Source organism: Canis lupus, chromosome 10 (genome assembly GCF_003254725.2).
Source record: "Canis lupus dingo isolate Sandy chromosome 10, ASM325472v2, whole genome shotgun sequence".
Classification (NCBI taxonomy): domain Eukaryota; kingdom Metazoa; phylum Chordata; class Mammalia; order Carnivora; family Canidae; genus Canis; species Canis lupus.
Genome location: NC_064252.1, coordinates 46,278,996 through 46,304,172, shown reverse-complemented (window position 1 = coordinate 46,304,172; position 25,177 = coordinate 46,278,996).

Below are 25,177 nucleotides of genomic sequence, written 5' to 3'. Positions count from 1 at the left end.
CCAGACCCAGCTATCAGGACAGGAGCTCCTGGTGGCAGAAATCCACAGAATACCCCCCTCAAAGCCCGTTTCAGGCTGGGCCCTCCACCTCCTGCATGAGCTCCTCCATGAGACTTGAGCTCCTCCAGCACCTTGCCTAAGGGCTGCTGGCCACTAGCTCCTGCCTTCCGGTCCCTGACTACCTTTCAGGAAGCAAAGAATCTAGTCAATCATGAACTAGACCAGGTCAGGGAGAGTGTGAGTTTGGGGCAGGCACCCTGCGGGGAGGAGGCCTGAACAACAGGAGGAGGCCTATGTGAGCTCCCTGCGCACCCCTCTGCGTGATCTGCAGGCCTGGGCGGCCTTAGCCTGGGGCCTGTGCTCCCCCCTGCACCCTCGCTGCTGACGGATGCCACTCCAGCAGTGATCCTGCCTTGATTGTTTTATTCTCATCAACATCCAAACACATCCTAATTCCCAAACCAAACTGAATAGAAAAAAAAAAAAAAAAAATCCCTCTTGCCCATTCACCTCCCCTTTTCTCCTGAAAGCAAACTTTCTGGAAAGAGTTGTCTCTCCGTGCTATCTCCAAATTGCTTTCCCCTGTTCTTTCTCGCTTTTTAATTTTTTTAATGTAAATTTAATGAATTTCCCAAAGTGGCTGACCACAGGGCCAACTGTTCTATGAAGACATAATAGGTGAGTAGTACCCTGGAAGTCCTCTCAAGGTCCCTTGCAATCACTACCTGCTTCCTCCTTCCCAAATGTCACCATCATCCTGACCTCCGGCCGTACATTACTTTAGCCCGGTTTCCAGCAGCATACAATATGAATCATACAGTGTGTGCTCTTATGTGTCTGGCTTCTTTGCTCGATACTATGTTTGTGGGGTTTCACCCATGTCATTCAATGTGGCTTAAATAACCATTTTCATTGCTGACTGGTATCCACTGTGTGAATAGACCAGTATTTGTTTATCCATTCTGTTGAGGATGAACATTTGGTTTCAGGATACCATATAAAGCTCCAAAGGCCACTTTCATACATGACTTTTTGGAGTCCTATGAATGCATTTCTATGGGGTGTATACCTAGGTGTGGTTTTGCCGGGTCATAGGATACGCCTGTGTTTGTACTGCTTTCAAATTATGCTGCCATGGGCAATGTGTAAGAGCTCTTGGAGCATCACATCCTTGCCTATGCTCAGCATTACCAGTCCTGATGCAGTGTCGACTCCTCCCTGGCTCTCCAGCTATTGGCCTACTCCACACATTTGGGACTTGCCAGCCTCCATAATTGCATGAGCCAATGAGCCAATTTCTTAAAATCTCTCCTTTATGCACACACACACACACACACACACACACGGAGACTGTTGGTTCCATTTCTTCTTGCTTAATAGTTCTTTTAATTAATATATGTTAAATTTTATTAAATAATGTTCCTGTACCAATTAAGATGATCTTTTGCTTTTTCCCCTTTATCTCATTAATGTGATAAACCAAACTGGTTTTCAAATGCTAAGCCAAACTTGCATTTCTGTAATAAGCCAAATTTAGTCATAATTTAATATCTCTTTTTTATATCTCTGGATTTGGCTTGTTAATATTTTTTTAGGGAACTTTGCATCTATATTCAGGAGAAAAATAGGCCTGGAATTTTTCCTACTTGTAATGTCCTTATCAGGTATCAAGGGTTTGTTGGACTCAGAAAACAGATTGAGAATGTTTCCCCTTTTCCTATTCTCTGCAAAAGATCATGTAATACTGCCATTATTTCTTCCTTTAATGCTCAGTAAAACTCACTACTGAAGGCATTTGGATCTAGAGTTCCTTTTGCAGGAAGCATATTAAGGATTCAATTTCTGTAAGAGTTTTGAGTTTCCGGATACTCTACTTGTGGCAAATCTCAGTTGTGGTTTTTCAAGCAATTGGTCCATTTCATCTAAATCATCAAACACATCGGCATAAGTTGTCCATAATATCTTCTTACTGTCTGTTTAATAATAGAATTATTATTCCATTATAGCAGAATCTGTGCGAAGGTCCCCTACCCCATTGTTAGTATCAATTATTCATTCTCTCTCCCTGTCTCTCTCTGCCTCTCTCCCTCCCTCTCTCCTTCTCTCCCCCTCTCTTCTCTCCTTCCTCTCCCTCCCCCTCTGCCTCCTTCCCCCCTTTCCTTTCTCCATGATTGAATTTACCAGAGGCTTGTTAACTTTACTGGTATTTTCATAAGACCAATTTTGCAGCTCCTTTCTATTGCTTGTCTGTTTCCTATTTTATTACTCTGAGCTCACATCTTTATTTTTACCATCCTACTTTCTTTGGGTTTAATTTGCTTTGGGTTTTGTTTCTTTAGGTTGAGTTTGTTTTTCTAATCCCTTGAGCTAGATGTTTGAATCATTGATTTTCAGCCTTTCTTTTCTAATATAAGCATATAAGGCTATAAATTTTCTTCTAAGTCTGGCACTAACTACATCCTACATGTTCTGCAATGTACTCTTTTACCATCTTTTAGTTAAAAAATATTTTCTGATTTCCATTGTGATTTCTTCTTTGATCATCAGTTATTTAGGGGAAAATATTGCTTAATTTCCAAACATTTGAGGATTTAATAAATTTTTTGTTGTTTTTACTGATTTTAAGCTAAATTCCAATATACTCAGTGAGCATATTCATTTCAGTGTTGTGAAACTTGTTGCTTTGTGATGTCACGCAAGGCCAGTTTTTGTAAAGAGTCCATCCGCACTTGCAAATAATATATACCTGGGATTGTTGGCAGACATGTTCTGTTTATAAAAATTAATTCAAATTTATTAATCATCTTGTTCAAATCTCCTATGTCCTTACTGGGTATTTTTCTGTTTGATCTATTGATAGATCAAAAGAGATGGGTAAAACAAAAAAATTCACAATATATGATTGTGGCTTTTCTATTTCTCCTTTAGTTCTTTCATTTTTGCTTTGCTTGCTTTGGGGTAATATTATTAGATTCATACAACTATAGAATTGTGTTAGCTTCCTGGTTAATTGAACTTTGTATTATGAAGTATCGTTAACTCTACAAATGGCTTTTTGCCTTAAAATCAATTTCATTTGATATAACTGTAGCTGACCCAACTTTCTTTGTACAGCTTATCATTTTTTCCCTTCCTGTCTTTTTATATACTTATGTTTAAAGCATGTCTCTTGTAAGCAGGATACAGTTAGGTTTAGTTTTGTTATTTGCTCTGGCAATTATATTTTAAGTGGAGTGTTTAATCCTTATATTGACTGTTATTACTGTTATATTAAATTTTAATCTCCCATCTTATTTGCTTTATAGTTGCCCTACCTGTTCTATGATCCTTTCTGACTTCTTTTTGTATTGATTCAATATTTCTATAGTGCCAACTTGACTCACTCTTTTGAGTGTTTTTGCTTTTTAAAAATTCTATGTCATGTAGTTACAACAACTATCTTTGACTAATCGAAGTCTTAAAACAAATGAATACTTCTGCCACATTTTTCTTGGATAATGCCAGGACCTTAGGCTTCTTTATCTCCCCTCAACCTCCAATGAATGTTATTTATGTTATTTTAGCTATTTTAATTTGTTACAAATTTAAAACTCCACAAGATATCATTGTTGTAAAGATAGCCAGCCAATAGTCATTTACATTTACGCACATATTTATGTTTTCTATTGTTCTTCATTCCTTCCTGCATCTCCCAGATTATATTTGAGTTTAATTTCCTTCTGCCTGAAGAACACTTTTTAGTATTTCCTTTGGGGAAAGTCAGCTAGTGATGAGATTTGTCAAATTTTGCTTCTCAGAAAGTATCCTTATTTCCTCTTTATTTTGGAAGGATATTTGTGATCTGTAGACTTCTACTTGCTAGTTATTCTCTTTCAGAGCTTTGGAGACATCTTTCCATTGCCTTCTGGCTTCCACTGTTTCATTGAGAAGTCAGTTGACAGTCTGTTGAGTCTTTTCTCTCTGTCTGCTTTTAAGATTTTATCTGTGTTGCTCCGTCTTCAGCATACAGTCAATTTCCCTGGAAAGGGTGAGAAGAAATCTGGGACTTGAGTGGGCAGGGGTACTTCTCTGACATCAGATCCCAAGGTCTCTCTTTCATACAGGTCAAGGGAAGCCCTGAGAAGTAGTTACCATATACCTGGGAGCCCTAGGATGATGAGTCTTCTCCCAGGAAGATCTTGGGTCTGATCACTGAAAAGCAGGATAACAACTCCAGGGTTGTGTAGAAGAGGATTGAAAGAAGGAGGGGGTGGGAGAGAAAATGCCACCTGATCCATTTATAACCAATCACGATGATGAGATTAGGACCTTGACACCTAAACCTCAAGTTGATGAATGGAGTCACAACACGGCACTAGAAACCCAGCTCCTGAGGGCAATGAGTTTTGTGTTTTATTCACTGTTGTATCCCCAATACCTAGAAGAGTGCCTGGTATGTAGCAAGTGCTCAGTAAATATTTATTGGCTGAATTGAATGGAATGAATCCTAGGTTCTGTCTCAGTGGCTTCCTCCTCCTAGTTTGCCAGCCACTCCTCCCCATCCTGGAATGAATTCTCAAACCCCTCAAACAAAACCCCCTAACCACATGATCAGCCTCCCTGGGCCCTCCCTGGCAACTGTCTACCTAGCTCTTCGAACCCCTGCTGAGAGACACGTAGCCTCCAATTCCACCTCATGCCTGATCTTTGGGTGAATATGTTCCAGTAACACATGCAGGGGTGTATACAGATAGGTGGTAGTGAATAGCCACATGGTAATTAGTTTAGAAATGTTTCTATTGTAAAATAGAGGAAAACCCTTTTACATAATAATCAGAAGTTGTGTCTTTCCTATCAAAGTCCAAGGCTGCCAGAAGAACTGCACCTACCACAGTGGTGGCAGAGAGAAGGTTCCTGGCACAGCCAGCTTATTTAACAGAATGTACACTGGCTGGGAGCCCCACCCACTATTCCCAGTCTCCAGGCAAGCCTGTGGTAGGGCAGACAGCAAAACAACAGAGCTATGAAAATATGCCCGCTGAAGTCTGTATTCTAAATCCAATATTGGGAAATTGGGAAACTAAGAGTTTCCTAGGTTGCAAGCCCTAAGAAGAAAAGAAGCAGCTGGCATGGAACCATGAGGAATCCAAAATGGTTTGGAACAAGAGGAGGGTCAGAAGAAAGGGCAGAACATGGACATGCTGGAAACTTGGTCTAGAACGTGGACTGGAACATTCCTTTCTCAGTCTCCCGTTGAAGAGGGGTTGGTGATGAACACCAGACACGATATACGTCTGAGATTGCTACAGATAGGACTGCCTCACTGTTTAGGAAACAGTTGGTCTGTTTATAGTTCATCTGTAGAGAGGGTAGCTTCCTCTCAACGAGTCCCTTTTGCTGCTATTACCAAGTCCTGAGTAAACGATCCCCCTCGGACAGGGCTGAGGAGACATGGGTGGACCAGTGGGTCACCTACCACCTCAGGGGAAGCCCCTGGGTCCGGGGTGGGAAGGTGTGTTGGCAGCCACCACTTCATGGCAGAAGCCCAACACCGGCTCTCTCCCATGTGGGGTTGCCTGGCTGTCGCACACAACACACACACTACAACTGGCTTCTCCCTGTTTCCAGAAAAAGATAAACATGCCCTGAAAACTCATCATCTGCTGATCATTAGAGGGGGAAGAAAAGAGACTCACAGGATTCTGAACACCATTTTGCGAATGGCCAGAAAGGCATCAGTTGCAGTGAATCACAATTTCTGGTGAAGAGGACAGGACCTATTTCTCTGGCACGTCCAGGTAGTACCTTGGTGCTCTCAGGCAACGACAGCCCACCTGATACAGCCAGACTCCTCTCTCCCTGTCCCACCTGCCAAGGAAGAGCAGGGTCCCACAGCTCGGAACTTGACCAGCGCTGGCCTCCGAACAGATGACACACACTGCCCAGGCCTCTGCTGGTGGCCCTTGCAAAGCAGGGAGGACTCTGGAAGGCTCCAGCTTAATCCAGGCCTCCAGCAACATCCTCTCCTCTTGGCCCCAGAGAGCAGAAGGGCAGCTGAGGGGAAGCAGAAATGAGCTTTTCGGTTTTCTGCAACTGCTTTGATTTTTCTTTTTTTTTTTTCTTTTTTTGTTTTGTTTTTCAAGAAGAAAACACTCAGCCCCGATCCCGGGGGAAACAGGGAGGACAGAAGCAAAGGCTATTTCTGAGCCTGCTGCCTCCCCCAAAAGGAAGGGTGTGAGCCGTGCAGAGAGAGTCCAGCCCTCGCTTCCTGGAATCGGGCGTGAGGGCAGCCCTTTTGCAGTTTGCAACCATTCTTCAATCATGGGACTCATTTCTGGTCCTTACAATAACCCTGGCAAGGGAGAGTGGAGGAGAGGGTGGTGTATCCCCACCTGACTAGTAAAGAAGGAATTCAGATCCTAAGAGGACCTCCTCTGAGTCCAAAACTCTGGCCGCATCCACACCTCCACGTGCCTCTTGGGGCTCTGTCCTCTTCACACCCCTGTGCCCAGACTGAGCCCCCATAGGCCAGCACCACAGAGAGGACCTAGCTCAGAAGGGGAAGCATCCACTCCCTGTCACCAACCGCCTGTGTGGCCTTGGACACACCGCTGATCTCTCTGGGCCTCAGTTTCTTCATTTGCAAATGCCTACCTCCATCAATTGATGGAGAGTCAAGTTTAAGTTACCCTGTGTGGAAGGGCTCTGCAAATTCTAGCATATTCTACCAATATGGGTGCTGTCTAGTATTACCTTCATGACAGGAGGGAGCAGAAGTACTCTCTGCTTCAAACGATCTCCCTCTCCTTTCTTCCCTTGGTGACACAGCTTCTAATGAGTTTTTTCTCTTTGTTAAGGGGCAGATCCCCCTGGGGGGAGGGCTACACCTCCAACCAGTATCAGCCATGAGATCCTCAGAGTTAGTGAGTCCATCAGCTCCCCAGGGCTCTGGGAAAGCTCTGGCAGAGGGGCTCCAGTGCCCGCCTCCACAAGAACCACAGGGTGCGTCACACAGGAGATGGTCGAAATGGTGTCTCCAGGCCCCGCGAGCTTTCCTTTCGGTTCCACCCTCTGAGGGTTCTGGGAAGTGGGCTGACTGAGAGTAGGGGAGAGCTCTGCTCCTCAGCCACCCCCAGCCCCACTCACCCACGCGGAGATGCCCAGGGCCCTTCCTGCAGACCACCCCATCCCGGGCAAGGACGCCTTATGGGAGCAGTGCAGAGAGGGACCGCTCAGACCCCACCCTTCCGCAGAGAGGTGGGAGGAAAGAGACCCAGCTCGTCCCCCCAGGTGCTCCCAGTCCTGTCCTCCACCCGCCCGGGGACACAACCAGGCAGATTCATTCATCCGCGTGTGCCCTTTCCTGCTGCAACTCTGAAGGATGGCCATGGCCGGCTGGAGACAGAAGCCGCAGCTGGTCAACTACATCTGTCATCTTTCCACCCCTTTCTGAGCCTTTCTTTCCCACCTCCAAGAACCTCTCCCCACTTCCCAAAGGCCCCAGGGCCTTCCAGCAGCCCTGGCTCTGGTGGTCACCAGGAACTCATTGTACTCAGGTCTTCCCAGCTTAACATGGGACCTTCCTGACATCAACACTGGGCCTGAGGGCATGGGGCTCAAATGACACCTTGAAAAGTTACTGAGGACAAGTGGTGGGGCTTAAGTGATGGGAAATGAGGCCTCCCCACTCCCCTCAGGTCCCCACCCCCACCCCCAGCAAGGCCACCTGCACCTGTTGTAAAACCAGCCCAGCCCAATGGCCCCAGGAGCTGAGAACACAGTGCTCTGCAGCCTATAAATTAACAAAATGGGACCTGAGCCAGAATTTGCCCGGAGGGCTCGGGGAGGGGGTGTCCCAGCTCCTTTAGATGTAGGGTGGATGCCAGGCACCTTGTCAGAGGTCCCGGCACCATTCACTCATTCACTTAGGTTCACCCCCCTCCGCCCCAGGCTCCAGCCAAGACCGACCCATCTGAAGGAGGAAGAAATAAAAGAAGACAAGTGTGAGGAAACCATTTTCTGGCTCTTTAATAACTGTCTTCCTAGGCTCTGTTTATTCTGTGCAAAGTATGTTATAAAAACATTCGGCAATCAAAGAAAGGGGAAAAAAAAAAGGCAGGAAAGTCCTTTTAAAAACAGGTTTGAGGTGCAGAACAGGTTGGTCCTATCAGCCCCGGGAAAACAACTCCACTCCTACAGCAAAAGGAGTCTGTGGATGTCTGTGTTTGCATTCCCTGGGTGGGGGTAGGGATGGGCGGTGATGGTGAGGCCCAGGGGAGGCAGAGGCCCCTGGTCTGTGAGGGCAGCTGCCTGTCCTGCTGTCACAAGAGGCCACAGCAATCATACCTGCCATGGTCTTGTCCTCATAAGCACTTCGTCCTGCAAATGGTCCAGCCCTGCCAGCGGAGGCAGTGACCCCTTCCCAAAAGAGGGAAGCCATGTGACTTGCAGGGACTTCAGTGGGAGGACCATCCTTGCCCACCCCACTGATATGGCCACTGTGCAGCTGGCTTGGCCGTGGCATGAGAGCACCTGACATGTGCTACATTTAAGCAGATGTGTCGAGAGCCAGTGTCCGTGTCTGTCAGCTCTCTCACTCTCTCCTGTCCGGAGAAGGGCATGATCCACCCTGGGGCTGTTCCTTCGGTCACAGTCCCGGGCTAAGAAGACATGGGGCAGAGCCCAGTTGACCACAGCCACCCCTGTGTGACGTGAATGAGAAAGATGCCGCCGTTCTAAGACCTAGAGCTGTGGGGCTGTTTGTTACTGCCGCCGTACCTCAGCAATAGCTGACTGACGCAGGGCCTTAGACTCCTCCCAGTCCTCCAAAGTAGTGGCCTGAGGTCCGTGGCCAGAGAATCCTGCTCTGCTTTCTCGATCTTGTGTAGAGACTTCACCTCACCCTTGATCTCCTAAGGTCTGACTGGGACTCTCACTGGATACCCAGCAAAGCTTGTCCCCCCTAGGACCCTCAGCTCTAGAGCAAGTTCATACCTGTTGCCACAAGCCCTCTGGTAAACTTCCCCAGTCACCCGCGCAGCTAGTTTCCAGCCTTCTTGGGCTCGCATGGACACTTCTCAAGCCCATCCAGCAGAGATAGCTGACCTCGGGCTCTTTCTCTTTCTAACCTCACCGTGCCTACACATTTACCCTGATGTGGCCACCCCAGGTTGATGCAGGGCCAGGCTTCCAAGTGACTTCCTCTAGCCCCCCACGGGGTGGAGTGAGACCCCTCTATTCCCAGCATCCCCTCAGCCAGACCAGCACTGGGCCCTGGGTAGAAGAAATGGGAACACATACCTCCCACCCCTTGCTATTCTTACCGTGCTTCCTCCATGGCCCTGGGCTTGGAAGGGGTGACTCTAACTCTTCTTCATCATTACCTGAGCCCTTCCCACGTGGGGAGTGGTAACCTACCAAGCCTGACCCTGTATATGTTAAAGGAAGGTCTTTTAACAATCCCTTCATTTCCACAGTCTGGATTTCCATGCCATCATCTCAATAATGAGGTCAAAGCAGTCAGCCCGAGCCCCAAAGATGCCCACCCACCCACCCCTTCCCTGGGGCAACATCTGATGGCTCGTCTTCTGAGGTGGGAGCTGCAGAAAAAACTGACTGAAAGAGGGATATTAAAAAGAAATCAGTTCAAATTGTTAGGATGGTAAGTTTTATATTATGTGGGTTTTTAAAAATATTTATTTACTCATTTGAGAGAGAGAGGAGAGGATGAGCAGGAGGGGCAGAGGGAGAGGGAGAGAGAATCTCAGGCAGGTGCTGTACTGAGCAAGGAGCCAGACGCAGGGCTCAATCCCACAACCCTGAGGTCACAACTTGAACCAAAACCTAGAGCTGGATGCTCAACTGACTATGCCCCCCAGGCGGCCCATGTGTTTTCATAATTATTTTATATAAGTTCAAATTCAATTCTGTTTTGCTGATTAATTTTCCCTGTACATTACTTAGACCCTTGTATGGAGAAGATATGAAATAGGTGGGCTGGCATTGATCAGTATTTAAATATCCATTTCTCTTTTTTTTTAATTTTTTATTTTATTTTATTTATTTATGATAGTCACACAGAGAGAGAGAGGCAGAGACATAGGCAGAGGGAGAAGCAGGCTCCATGCACCGGAAGCCCGATGTGGGATTCGATCCCAGGTCTCCAGGATCGCGCCCTGGGCCAAAGGCAGGCGCTAAACCGCTGCGCCACCCAGGGATCCCTCCATTTCTCTTAAATGTTGTTCTTTGTGGTATTTCTGTCTTCTCCTTCTTTGGGGTTCTTAGTCCTCTAGAGGAGGGCAAGGACACTTCACTACCACCCAGATTGCTGCAGTAGGTCTTAAAAGTGGCCCTATCTACACCATGTGACCATCTGGCCCCAGACCCCAACAAAATCACAGGCAAATGGAATCAGGAGCTTTGACATAAGCAGCAATCTGCTCACTGTCATTCAGCAGTCAGGTTGACTGCATAGAACAGACAACTCCCACAACAATGGCTTAAACAAAACAGGGGATCATCTCTCTCACATAATAAGAACATCAAAGGTTGGAAATTCAGAGCAGTCTAGCATCTGCACGATGGTAGCCGGGTCCCAGGCTTGTTCTAGCTTTCTCCTCTGCTATCGTAGCGTGAAACTTTTAAATTCATGATCACAAAATAGTTGCCAGAGTCACCACCATCACACCTGCAGACCAGGCAAGAAGGAGGCCCAGGGGCTCTTGTGTGCACCCTGGTCTTTTTTTTTTTTTTTTTTTTTGCACCCTGGTCTAATGTCTCTCCTTTTTATGGAGATTTCGTGAAAGCCCAATCCAACGTCTGCTTATATCTCATTGTCCAGAACAGCATTGTGTGGCTACTCCTAGCTTTAAATGAGGCCCCAAAAATGTAGTAATTGCCAACCCCCCAAAACGTCAAGATTCTGATTAGTAAAGACGGGGAGGAGAGGGAGAGTTAGGAATGGGCAGCCCCCCATCACTCATTCCTAACACCAGTGTTCCCTTCAGTGGCGCGAGCCTGGTGGCTTCCACGGTCTGCCTCCACTCTCCCCTATCACCTCTCTCTGTCCTTTTCAGTTCCCTGAGATGATAATCCCTTTTGCACAGAGAGACAAAACATTACTATCTCCCCCTAACTCAACCTTCCAATCCTACAGTCCTAGCTCAATAAATGCATATTTTCAAATAGAAAAAGAAATGACTCACTATTAACTATATACAGATGGTCTCTGACTTACAGTGGGTTCAGCTCACGTTGTTTTTTGTTTTGTTTTGTTTTGTTTTGTTTTTACTTTATGATGGTGCAAAAGTGATACACATTCAGTAGAAACAAAACTTTGAATATGGAATTTCGACCTTTTTCCCAGGCTAGCGATATGCCATCCAACCCTCTCCCGTGGTGCTGGGCGGCAGCAGCCACAGCTCCCAGTCAGCCTCGCGATCGACAAAGTCAACAGGGTCAACCTTCCGTCTGCTCTGCACCCCTGCAACCATCCTGCATCTCACTCACAGTACAGTATCCAATCAATTACATGAGATATGCAACACTTTATTATAAGAGAGAATTTGTGTTAGGTGACTTTGCCTGACCATAGGCTAATGTAAGTGTTCTGAACATGTGTAAGGTAGGCTGGGCTAAGCTATCATATTCCGTAGGCCAAGTGTGTTCAGTACATTTTTGACATCCTATTTTCAACTTACGATGGGTTTATCAGGACGTAAGTCCAGGAAGATTATATGCCTTCCCATTTGTATGCCTCCCATTACTCAGCTTGAACCACTGTTCTAACCAAGTACTGTCATTTTACATTTCAAAAGTTCACACAGTAACTCCTTAACTCAGTAGGTCATAAATCTGGAAGTACCTAATCCATTGACTTTGGAGCAGGGGTGTCCTAATGAATTGTGAGACTTTGATCCCTTTGTGATGCTTTAGAGTTTACACAAGCTCCTTCAGTCACATTATCTCACTCGGTCTTTTAAATAACTCTTTTAAGTAAGTAGGCCTGCTGTAATTATGCTTTTTTTTTTTTTTTAACAGATGATGAAATGGGGACTAAGTGAAGGTACATGACTTGCCCAAAGGCATGCAATGAGTATTTACACTGGAACTTAAGTGGAGGTCTTTGGACTTCAAATTTGGGCCTTTCTAATGCAGTGCTGCCCAATGGAAATAGGTCACGTGCTGCATGTGTAATTTTACATTTTCTAGTATTCTCTTTTAAAAAGTAAAAAGAAACAATGAAATTGATTTGAGTAATAAAATTTTATTTAACTCAAAATATTGTAGTTTCAACATGTAATCACGATAAAAGCTATTAGCCAGATATTTTACATTCCCACCCTCTCCCCCACCCCCTTTCTTTTTTTTTTTTTTTTTTTTTTTTTTTTTTGGTCTTTGGAATTCAGTGTGCTTATTACATTTTCAGTACATCCTGGTTTAGACTAACCACATTTCAGGTGCACAAAGCCACACATGGCCAGTGGCCACCGTGTTGGAAAGGTCAGCTCTAATGTTGAAGGGCCCATTTAAATTTAAAATTAAGCTCTGAGGAACGCCTGGGTGGTTCAGCGGTTGAGCGTCTGCCTTCCGCTCAGGACTTAATCCTGGAGTTCCAGGGTCGAGTCCTGCATCGGGCTCCAGCACAGAGCCTTCTCCCTCTGCCTGTGTCTCTGCCTCTCTCTGTGTCTCTCATGGATAAGTAAATAAAATCTTTTTAAAAATAAAATTAAGCTCTGAAATTTCAGATTTTGTGACCAACAGTCCTAGAAATCATCTAAAATAGTTATGTGTTATCAATAGTTACATTCTTGCAGTAAAGAACTTTGTCTCCAGCAACAGCCCAGATGGAAAACGGGCTTTGCAGAGATCCATCGCAAGGCACCACTGCCATCTGGTGGCAGCCTCCTGAATTGCAAGCAAATTCCCCCAAGATGAAAGCTTCCAGATTCTAGAAATGTGTTTTTCAAAGCATGTTCTTCTGACTGCCTCTGATTTTCCACAGGAGTTTATTAAAAATGCACCCTGCTGAGCCCTCACTGACTCAGACCCCAAACACCCACATTTTTAATAAATTTCCTGAGTGGTCACCGTGCATTCTAAAACTTGAGAGTCCTTCATCTAAAGAACATGCCTACACAACACAACCCTAGAACATTCAGAGGCAGCATATGTCAGAAGGAGACTCATTTTTCCAAGACGCTGCTCTGGCATTTTGGGGACCTCTCCTTTCTCTTCATAGTCTGCTGGGTTCTATGGAGTTGTATGTTGTTCCTAAATAAAATAAATAAATAAAACCTACCTGTCCTGCCCACCCTACCTGCCCAACACACATGGAAAGCTGAAAATAATCCATAATCCAGTCACTTTTAAAAGACCAAAAGAAAAAAGTTTAGATGCCATCTCACCCTGCCCCACACAACCTTGTTCACAAATAGGATTATCTCAAGGTCACAGCTGAGTCAGCCTCTGCTGGACCCTTCCCCCTGCTCCCTCCACACCCTGCGGTCCAGCTCACGGGCCTCCCCAGGCTCTGAGACCTTGCAGTGCTGTTCCCACCGTCTGGAACAGCACTCCACATCCTCCCTGCCCAATGACAACTCATCCCTCCGGAGGTAGCCCAGGGGTCATCTACTCAGGAACGCCTCCTGGGGCCCCCCCTAGGCTGGGCTAGGTGCCACCATTTTTCATCCTAAAGGCCCCTTTATGGTGGATTGTCTGCAGGTCTGACCTCCCCACACAACTCTATGCTCCTAAAGGGCAAGAGTGTGTCTCGTTTCTCTGTATCTCCACACCCTAGGAAAACCCACCACAAAGTGGGGCATTTGGAAATATTTGCTGAGTGAATAAATGTTTTTTGAGGCACCGAGTAGTCATTACTTCACTTTGAAATAACAATAGTGCCCCTGAGTCTGGAAGGGACGAACAAGGCAGCCCTCCCGCCCCCGGAGGGGCATTTTGCAGGCATCTTCCGAAGCCATGGCACCCGCACCTGACAGCGGTTACTGTGGGACTTGGGGCCCGTGACAAACTGGGCAAGAGACTGTGGGAGGGGCTGTGACAGGACACCCGCGAGGGGAGGGGGCGGGGAGGGGGGCGGGAGAGGGCAGGAGCACAGCAACCTGGGAATGTCCTCACCGCCTCCCAGGAAGGGAGCCATTTCCCCGGAGGACAGAGGCCTGTCACATCTCGCCCCGCTAATCTGACAGAAGCCAGCTGCCTCGCGGGGCCTGCCCGGGAAGGCGTGTTCAGGCTGAGAACCTCGGCTTGCTGTTTGCCCCCAGGGACGGGCCACGGGAGGGGGGTAATTGACTTGTCTCCCAAATTTATTTATTAATTCCTAGCTACCCCATTTGATGTGGTTTCCAGGAGGCACACCGTGGCCATCTGCCCCCCCAGCCCAGCGGGAACATTCTACACTTGCACTGCGGGGCCCCGGGGCCGTGGCGGCGGCCTGGAAGGGGTGCCCACCGTGCAGGCCAACAGCCCACTGGGGAGCGGGCTCAGGTCCCAGAGGGGGTGAGCTCAGGAGGCCCCGGGGCAGGACGTCCCTGCCACCTCCCGGGACGATCCAGGGCACAGATCGGGACAAGTCCCATCTTTCTGCTTCAGCTTCCCAGGGGGGGCAAGAAGGAACCAGTGACTGCTGCTGGAGCTCCCGAAGGCTGTGCCAGAAGGTGGAATGTGACTGCCACTACCGGAGGGGGCCCCAAACCCGCAGGAGCTCGAACACGGGGGTGCTCCACACGGGCAGCACGGTCCACCTCTAAGTGCTCACCTCAAGCCACCGAGACAGTCAACGTCATGCTTTCCTGACTGTCCATGTTGCCGGCAACGAGCACGAATGAGTTATAACCAGAGAAGCACTCAAATAAGCAAAAGGTGGGAAGTGTGTGGCCCAGAGACGGAGCACGGGCCTAAGCTTGCGTCCTGCAGGAGGCAAGTCCTTGAGGCTGAATCCCGACAAGCAGGGAGGTTACAGGGTAGAAGCAGGAAGGGGGTCCTCCACCCACCTTGGGCCCGGGCAGGAAGGAGCCCCTCGCGTGAGGGAGAGGGTGAGGCCTTCAGGGTAGGAGGTAGGGTTGCTGGCTTGGTCGAGCACAGCCACAGACAGCAGCCGAAGGAATGGGAATCAGGTCCCCATGAGTCTCCACCTCCTTCTAACCCACATTTAGCCTTCGTAGAATGGGCACAATGTCTGGGTAGCTGGTGTGCTGGACGCTGGGTGGTTCCCAATCCCCAGACCCTAAGGAGACCCTAAGTGACAGACCAGCAGGAGGGGAGTTGACTGCAAAGGCCAGGCATCTTTGACACTCCTCATACGAGGTGACCCCGGTCCCAGGAATACATATGCAGGTATAGCCCAGACAAGGCTTTGAGCCGAGGGTACGGCCTGGGCCAGCAGACCCCAATCACAAGGAGACAGGGACGGCTGCACCAGGGAGGCACAGTCCCGGCAGGACCCGCAGCCAGCGGCCCTGGCCCCTCACCAACTGCTGGTGCCCTCCAACCTTCAGAGAAGGTGCTAATGAACAAGAAAATGTTCAAAGGTCTCAACATGGGCAGCAAGCCAGGGTGCTGGGAGTCTGAGATACAGATGTACACGCAGAGGTGCCTGCCCTTTGAGCTGTAGGAGAACTGGCCCTAATCCCATTGGGGGATTTGCCTACATGTCTTTGTCTTTGGGCACTGCTTCCACTGAACAGGTCAGTGGGCAGAAAGCGTCGCTGCGCACATTCTGGGCCCCACTTCCACATGGACAGGCTCAGAGCCCGGAATCCACCCTTTCCTCTGCTCCCTCACCAAAGGAGTGCTCGCACAAGGCCAATATGCATGGAACAATGTCACTGAACTTTGGGGGATTGGAGAGCTTTAGCATCACCTGTGGCTCTGTCACCTGCTGCCTTTAAAGCCTCCAGTTTTCTCATTTTCCAGTCCCATACATAGAAAATTGGTGTCACAGACTACATTTTTCTCCCTCCATGCCAACTCTGCTCCCTGCTTCTCTTTCCACCTTCAAAGACTCACTCTCCTGCTTGCTCACTTGCTCCTCGCTCGCTGGGCTAACCCACAGGCTGGGCCCCCTCCTCCGGGCCTGCCCCTCAGCCCCAGGGAAACAGTAGCAGAAGCTCTGAGCCTGCCTCCTCACACACCCACACCCGCAGACCCCACAAGCCACTCCTGGAAGGGGGGAAGCTCTGGTCCACCTCCAGCCCCAGGACATTCCCCGGCCCAGACCAAGGGCTCCCTTCTCTTGGCATTCACCTCAAGTGTAAAAACGTAAGGGTCATCAAAACACTCAGCAGGCAGGACAAATCAGACTTTAATGCAACATTTTTAAAAATCAAAAGTGATGCAAGATATCAATGAGGGATGAATGAAATACCAAATTTTTAAATAGAGACAGGATCAGCATTACTGATTTTCCCTTTTGCTCAGGCTCCATCATGGAGGGGCCCAGCGTTGCTCTGATTCTGTCTTGGATGGAACCATCACAGGCAGGAAGGTGCTCCTCAAAAGTGCCAGGAGGATGCACAGCTCAGAGTGCTCTGAAGAGGACTGCAACCAGCCAAATGATGCATCTTGCCGGAGCTCCAGCAGTTTGAGTGCAGCCGCACCCAGGAGAGTCGGAAGCTTGGGTTCCCTGGTGGGCCCAGAAGACAGCTAGAGCCCTGGAAAGCACAGGCCGAGCTGCCAGAGGAGGGCTGTATACCCCAGCGTGTGTGGGCACCTGGGAAGGGAGAGGCAGAAGGGTAAGGGAGTGGACGTGGAGGCAGACAACCGGGGGTGGGGCAGGGTGGGGAGCCCCCCCAGGCCGGCTCAGGCCATCCTAACTGTACAACTCAGCCTTGGCCGGGCCTGGTAAGATCCCGAGTGCTCATGTCAAATGCCAATGCCGCCTCCCTTTCCCCACAGAGCCCCTGAGATGCCTCAAGGAAAGGACAACTGGCTCCGGAAACCCCCTTATAGAAGAAACTGAACAGGCCATCAGTCCGGGGGACCCTGGCCAAGGAGCCCCACGGTCTGCCCCATGAGTGTAGGAGCTCAGATCCTGACCCACATGATTCATCCGGCCTCTGGCTCCTGCAGGCATAGCCGGTCACTGGGGATCCTGACATCATGCGTGCCAGAGAGGTTTACTGTTTCCAGCTTGGAAAAATCCAAACTAGCTGAGAGTGCTGACTCCCCAAAATTGAAGTCCTCTTCACCTCCGGAAGGGAAGCCTGTGTCTGCTTGGCCAGAGCAGAGAAAGGGCTGCACTCCTGCCCTATCACCCCAGGACCTTCCCAAGGGCAGGAACCGCCCCTGCTTGCAGGCCAGGGCCATTTTCCAGGGATGTTCTCCATGCTTTACCTCATAAATGCAGGAAGCACTGAGCTCAGAATGGGTGAAGGAGGCTGTGGTTCCAGCCTGCAGAGGCCAAGAGGAGGGACAAGGTGGGGTCACGGCCCTAGCCCCAGCCATGCACTGCCAAGTTTGCTCCAGGTATGTGGGGCGGGGTGGGAGTGACAGCTAAGCCAGTGTCTACACACTGGAGAGGCCTGAGCTTCTAGTGAGGACAGGTTTAGCTGGCTATGGCTGCCATTCCCGGAATTCTCTTTGCACCAGAGGCTTGAGCCATACCCACATTCACATTTATTCACTCAACAAACAGACACTCACTATATGCCAGGGTCTGGGCCCACGCAGACGAGGCTGTGTGTACATGCTGGCTTGTACAGACACAGACCACACTGTGCACATGCACAGGCTGGGTGGTATCCTGCGCCCCCTCGCAAGGACCGAACAGAGATCACACTAATGGGGCATTCACACACTCACCTAGGCTGTTCACACTCAAGGGCTCCCTCTCTCTCCCCTTTGGAGTAACACCGGCTTCCAGTGACAGAAGCTATTTGTCGGTGCCAGCGGATGACATACCCAGAGGCGCAGTTCAGAGGCCAGGGCCACTCTGGGTAGGATGACAAAGGAGGGGCTGGGTCCTGGGCTGGCTTAGGGCCCAGCCTCTGTCTCCCAGGCCCATTTGGTTCCACCGGCCTGTGGGCAAGGAGCCGTCTCAGGCTGACATAGTGTTCTCGGGTCAGGGGGATCCAAAAACAGAAACAAGACCTGAAGAATGTCCAAGTGTGGGACGCCTGGGTGGCTCAGTGGTTGAGTGTCTGCCTTTAGCTCAGGTCATGATCCTGGGGTCTTGGGATTGAGTCTCTCATTGGGCTCCCAATAGGGAGCCTGCTTCTCCCTCTGCCTATGTCTCTGCCTCTCTGTCTCTCATGAATAAAAAAATAAAATCTTAAAAAAAAAAAGGAATGTCCAAGTGTCATAAAATTGGAGCAGATTCAGTTCTGCTGCTTCTGCTCTGCAGGCCTCAGCTATTTACACACTCTTAGCCCTTTCCTTCTTCACCCCAAACATCCCTCACCTTCCCCTTTTCTACTCTTGCAGCCTCTGTCCACCCCCAGCAGATGACCTGATCATCTGGCCATTCTCTCTTCCTAAACATCCAGCTTCTTTCATCAGGTCACTCCCTGTCTCAAGAATCTTCCATAGCTCCCCATCACCTGAGGTTGAACTCTGGCCGGCATTCAGACCTAGAGGGGCCAGAGCTGACCTTCCTGTTCATCTACCACTCCTCCCTTCTCAGATGCCTCTGGGCCAGTGTGGGCACTATCATTCCATGAATGTCTTGCCCTTTTCTATCTGTGCATCTTTTGCAAAGTCCTCTCCTTGTCCTGGAATGTCTTTTTTCCCTTCAAAGTCTCACCACCCTTCAGGGTCCATTTGAAACGTCACCTCCTCCAAGAAGTCTTCCCTGATGATCAGTCCACAGAGGTGGCTCCTCTCCACCTTCTCTCTCTACTGTATGCTGCCCTGAGCCCCACCCCAGATACACTTTTTACCTTGTTGGAGGATTTGCTCTTCTCTGCTAGATGCCACACTCCCTCAAGGGTAGAACTGGGTTGGGGGGGCGTGGGGCACACAGGTGCAAACTTCCCCGCTTTTTCTCCTGGGAACAGAGCTGGGCACACTTATCCAGAGGCTCTGAGGACAGCACTGAGGGTCTTTCTCACCCCTAGCCCACTCCAACCATACCAGTTTGTGTGATCGTCTGTCTCTGGAATGGCTTGTCTCTGGCCGGCCAAACTCCCTGTTCCAAAGGCAGCCTTTGCTGGCTGGGTGCTTCGCAGCTCCCGATCAGGCCAGGGCCTGCTCCGCTGGGCCGGAACCCGCACACATTCCTTCAGAATTAAACAAGATCTCTTCAGCTCCAGGCTTCCCAGCATAACGATGATCCTATTTCCTTTTGGAAGTAGCTTTTTTGCCCTCCCCAGGGTAACGAGGCTCACTTGGTTCCAAAGGAAAATTCTCTGGTCTCAAGGCAAAGACCTCCACAGCCACAGGGGAGCATGAAGGATCCCATCCAGAATCACTGTGAAACCTGACGCAAGGCCTGAGACTCTACCCTCAACTGCATCAGCCCTGGTGTCCATCCCGCTGAACATCTGAAGTGCACACGTGTGGGCAGATACAAACACGCATAGACATACACACAAACACGCATGCACAGACACAGCACATGGGCAAACACAACACAGATGTAAACATACAAACACCCATGAACACACACTATTGCCAGACACAAACATGTGTGTCGACATATACCCACAAAAAACACGCATGTGAGAACATATATGCACCACACGTGTACACATGGAAACACAGACAGATGTGCACACACGCATGTAAATACAGACCTGCATAGACACAAGCATACAGGGACAAACACACACATGTACCCCCCTGTGTCACCCCAATGGCCCCGGAGGTGGGCTGGGTAGGCGGGCCACCCTCACAAAGCTGAATCTCTGGCAAAAGCCCATCTCTCCTCTCCTCAGAGCAGCATCAGGAAAGGGCAAAAACATGATCTGAGGCATGGTGAGATCATTTCCACCTTCCAACAGCCTTGGCCCAAGAGATAGAGTGTCTGTTAGCAATGACAAAGAAGAGTCCAATCACACACTCCCACTATGGCCGAGTGCAGTGACGGAAGCAGACCCAGGAGGGAGGGTGGGAAGGAGAGGAGAGGCTTGGGCTGCCACTCATCTCTGGGCTTCTGGAACATGGAGACACAACTGCCCATGTCTGCTGGTTGGATAGCAATGAGAGCAAAGCATCAAAGTCTCCCCCGCCTCCAGAATGTGCTCAATACTTGGATGTCAGTCTTGGAGCTGAGAATGTTGGGGTGCTGCCTCCTTGGACAGCAGGTAGGGAGGCAGAACCAGAACTAGAGGAGAGGTCAGAGGACCCTCTCATCTACAACCCTGAAGCCCTGCCAGGCCAGTGAGGGGCCAGGGCACAGGGCAGCAGTGACACGCTCAGGCAGCATGATCACACTTGTAATGTAGGCTCTGTCTATGCAGAACCAAGCAAACGGCCTTACTCTCAGCTTTGGAATCCGATGGGCCTGGGTCCCAATCTTGCTCTGCCACTTATTGGCCATGAGATTTGGGGCAAGCCCTTGGCCTTTGTTTGCACATCCACGAAAAAAGGATAATAGAATCCAGCTCACAGGAGAGCTATGGGGATAGAGTGTGGTGGTCTGGGGAAGAGAGACAGGCCCAGGCATGTGTTTGAACCTCATTTGATTGAATCAGACCTGAATTTGGAGATCTCAGGAACCCAGATGGCCCTGTGCACAAGGCAATGAGATAGAGCTCTCTAACAGAAGGAGGGGGCGTCTAAAAGCCTAAGGGCAGTGAGGAGGATTGGGGGGTCTTGCCAGCTTTGGCCACAAGACTGTTCCTGGATGGTGAGAACAAGGATACTTAAGACCACCCCCATATTTCCTCCACACACTGAGTAGGCACTGAGAGTCATTTCCTTCAATGTTTGAAGGAACACGGTCATTACAAGATCAAGAGAAGCCATAGCCTCATGACCGGCCTTGTCTATAAGGCTGTTGGAGTCACAAGATCTCCCTCCTTAAACATAGTCCACAGAACCATGATGGTCCCATGACCCTGTTCAGACTCGATATGGCCAACCAAGGTCACACGGCTCCTCCAAGCCAGCCCGGAACGCTGGACAGTCATGTGACCCGGCCACTGCCAGTCCAAAAACATGTGCTGGTGTAGAAAAAGGCACTCCTTCAATATTTCCATTTGTCAGGAAATTACTGTAATATACATAAAGTGTTAGAATAAGCACTTTACTGCCATCTGCAGGAAATCTGCCATAAGAATTGCACACTGCCCACCTGTGGAGTCAACAAAATTGTTATAAAAACATGAAAAAGATGTCCAAATAATAACAGTATCTATGATATGAAAAGTACTCCCATAGGTGTGGTGCCCTCGAGCAATCCTGCTTATGGTCTCCATCACCCCCAGTATGAGCTGAACTGGGTGCCCCCCAAAATCCATGCACTGAAGTCTTAACTTCCAGTATTTCCGAATGTGATTGTATTTAGAGATTGGGTCTTTATTTTTTTTAAGATTTTATTTATTTATTCATGAGAGAGAGAGAGACAGGGAGGCAGAGGCAGAAGCAGGCTCCCTGCAAGTAGCTCGATGTGGGGCTCGATCCCAGATCCCAGGTCACACCCTGAGAGGAAGGCAGATGCTCAACTGCTGAGCCACCCAGGCATCCCCTTTATTATTTATTTTATTTTATTTTATTTATTTATTCATGAGAGACACAGAGAGAGGCAGAGACATAAGCAGAAGGAGAAGCAGGCTCCCTGAGGGGAGCCCAATGTGGGACACAATCCTGGGACCGGGACCACGCCCTGAGCCAAAGGCAGGCACTCAGCTACTGTGCCACCGAGGGGGCCCCGAGATTGGGTCTTTAAAGAAGTGATTCAAGTAAAAGGAGGCCGTTAGATGAGCCCTAATCCGATCTGACTGGTGTCCTTACAGGGAGAGGAGATTCAGACACACACGGAGACACCAGGGGGGCGTGCACAGAGGGATGACCATGCAAAGAGGTAGCAAGAGGGCGGCCACCTGCGAGCCAAGGAGAGAGGCCTCAGAGGAAACCAACTCTGCTGGCACTTTGATCTTGAACTTCCAGCCTCCAAAACCCTGAGAAGATACATTTGCCTTTTGAGCCACGGGGTCAGGGGCGGCCAGAGCTAACACAGTGGGGGTCCTTACCTACTGCAAATGCCCCATGTCCCCATCCCCGAGACAGACTTGGGGTCTCTCTCAAAACAAACCCCTCAGGGTGGGGGGCAGTCCAGGCCCTGAAAATGCAGACTAACAGACCCTGCTCTGCACTCAGCAGCATCACACCTCCAGCTGGCTGGAGAAGCACCCCCACCTGGGCTACAGCCCTCCAGGAATCCTGGCGCAGGATGAAACATGCAGGGCCCTCCAGGGACAGCAGCTGCCACCCACCCAACACCAAACAAAGGCCCCGAGAAAGATCTGCCTGGTGCCTCTGAGCTGGGCCTCGTGGGGGCAGGTCGGGCTGCCCTCTGCCCCCGCAAGGAGGGCCTGGCGCACAAGGAGGCCCTCTGTTCTGTGGCGGAAGAGGCCCGAGGCCCGAGGCGGGGCTGACGGGAACAGTGCCCACCCCTCCGCACCTTCTCCATCCCGGGGAGGGGGTGGGAGCCTCGGGCAGGCATCAGGGAAGGGCCTGGGTCTGTGTTAGCCCCAGCAAGCCCCACGGTTCTTTTAGGAGCTCCCAAAAAAGGAGGCATGTCTTTTAAAATCAGAATAAATAGAATAATAATTAATATAATAATGAATTATAATAATAATGAATCCAGCCTGGGTTATATTCACCTTTAGACCAGCACAATCATAAAGCATAATTCAAAATTTCTTTATGGAGGAGGAGTCTCACAGAAGCAAAAGTACATCGCTCCCCAAAAGTCGTAATGCAGCCCTGGGAGCTCTGGGTGTTGTGGGGGGTCTGAACTGGAGCAGGAGCTCACAGCCCCTGTCCTTCTCAAGGGTCTACAGGGAAAGCCCCTCAGGACAGATTGTCCCCCCTCCCCCTCTGCATTCTCCAGGGCTCGCACATCCACAGGTTTCAAGCCAGGTGACAAAACCCACACTGGAGACAGCTGGGCCAGGCTAGGGTGGTCAGGGCAGACAGGAGGGTGGGCCTCGAGCCCCAGTGAGCACTGTGCAAAGAGTCTCCCCTGGGTGCGTCTTGGTGGGAGACATTTGTCCCTGCGGGGCACACCGGCCTCTGCCGCCCAGGCCAGGGGTGCGCTCAGCTGGTTGCAGCTGTTTCTCCGGTGCTGGAGTTTGGCTCTCAAAATTGATTTATGGGAAACACGAGGCTGCTTGACATCCATTCGCATTCCTCCTCCATGAGGCAGTGGTTTGCGAAGGGAGAGAAGGGCTCTAGCACCCTAAAGGGGCACCTATAGAACTGAGGAGCCCTCGCAGAACTGGAGCTCTCGGCACAGTGAGCACAGCCACCCCTCAGGGGCCTGGCAAGGAGCCTTCCTTGGAGAAATGGCATAATCATGCAAAAGAATGACAGTAGTGACAGTACTGTTGAAAATAAGGGAGCCAGAGTTATACTCATCCACATGCTGGAATCTCATAAACATATTGAGAGGGGGAAAAAAACATATTGTACAAGAATACATATCAGAAAATGACACTATTTATATAAAGCATGCAAAATATCTCTACAAATACTTCCAGAAAACTTGCATATTTAGTGAAAAAGTTAAATTCATGATCATGAAAAATACCAACTATAGGATGGATAGTGGTTACTTCTGCTTGGAGAGGGCGGCCTGCAGTGGAAGGGAGGTGCATTCCTCTAGATTTGTAATTTTATTTCTATTTTATTTCTCCAACTGGCTTGTGGTGACACTGGTGTTCATTATATCACTATTTGTTTTGGTATATCTGAATCATTTTATAATAACAGTATTTTAGGAGAATGAGGCCCAAAGGGGATAGAGGATGAAAGATAAAGTTCTGGCTTCATGTCCAACATGCCCCAAGCATAAAGTCCCCAAAGAGCTTTCCAATGACTTGGTGCCACTTGGAACCACACCCCGTGGAGGAGAAAATGTATCCACAGCCAACCCTGGATCTCACTTCAGTCCTGCATCACCCAGGGATGAGCTTCGTGAGGCACTCATGAGAAACCTCTGGATGCCCCAGAGTGGGGCTCAGGCACTCAGTGGGGTGATAGCAAGCAACCATGAAGCCCCCACTGTGCTTGAGGCCAGGGTGAAGTGATGTACCCCAAGATTCCGTCTGAGTTTACCTATAGACTGATTCTCCCAGAGCACCCAACCCTCACTCACCCTAGACTCTCCCCTCCCTCCAAACAGGCCTCATAGTTAAACCGGGGCCCCCATAACTGTGCTGGTCCAGAACCCAGGCCTGGGCCACAGCTGTAGCCGAAACCTCAAAGCCATACAGAGTGGCCCAGGCTACAGCTTCTCCTACTTCTGCTCCATCTCCTCTGAGAACTTGGAGTCTGGGCCTGGGTCCTGGTCCTTTCCTGCCCTGCAGCAGAACTGACAGCTGGGTGTGGCCTAGCTGACTGTCTCATTCTCTAATAGGCCAGCCTGGCTCCCTGTGACATTGCCAAAGATTTGCATTTTTTTTTTTTCTAAGATTTGCATTTTTAAAAAAAAATTTAAACATCCAGAGACACAGAAGGACTTGGAAAGGTGGTCACTGGGAGACAGGTCCCAGTGGCAGGCACCAGCCAGGCTGTAGGAGTTGCTGGGCTGGGAGACAGGCTGCAGTCTCAAGGCCTCAGTAGCCCTTGGCCTATAGTGCCCTCATTGTCCCCTGCCACCAGGAGCCAGGATGAAGTCACAGCAAAAGTGCTCCCTTCCCCCAGGGGTCTCCTGCCTGCTTGTTTTCTGGGTGTGTGACTAGCTCTCTGCTGCCACGGATCTTGCTCATTCATTCCACATATATTAAGCACCCACTACCTTGTGCCTTCCCGGACTCTAGAGAGTCCGTGGTAAAGTGCCATCCTTGCTCTGAAAGACGTGCCAGATTGAGCTACGGTAGCAGCTCCACAGAGTAACTGTCAGAGAACTTGCAGGCTGCCCAGACACTGGAGAACAACCAACCAGACTCTTCTACAGATTGACACCCAGGAGGTGACATCATTGCCCAAGGTCACATTCTAAAGTACCGAGCTGGGGGACGAACTAGAGGGACGCCTGGATGGCTCAGCAGTCAAGCGTCTGCCTTCAGCTCAG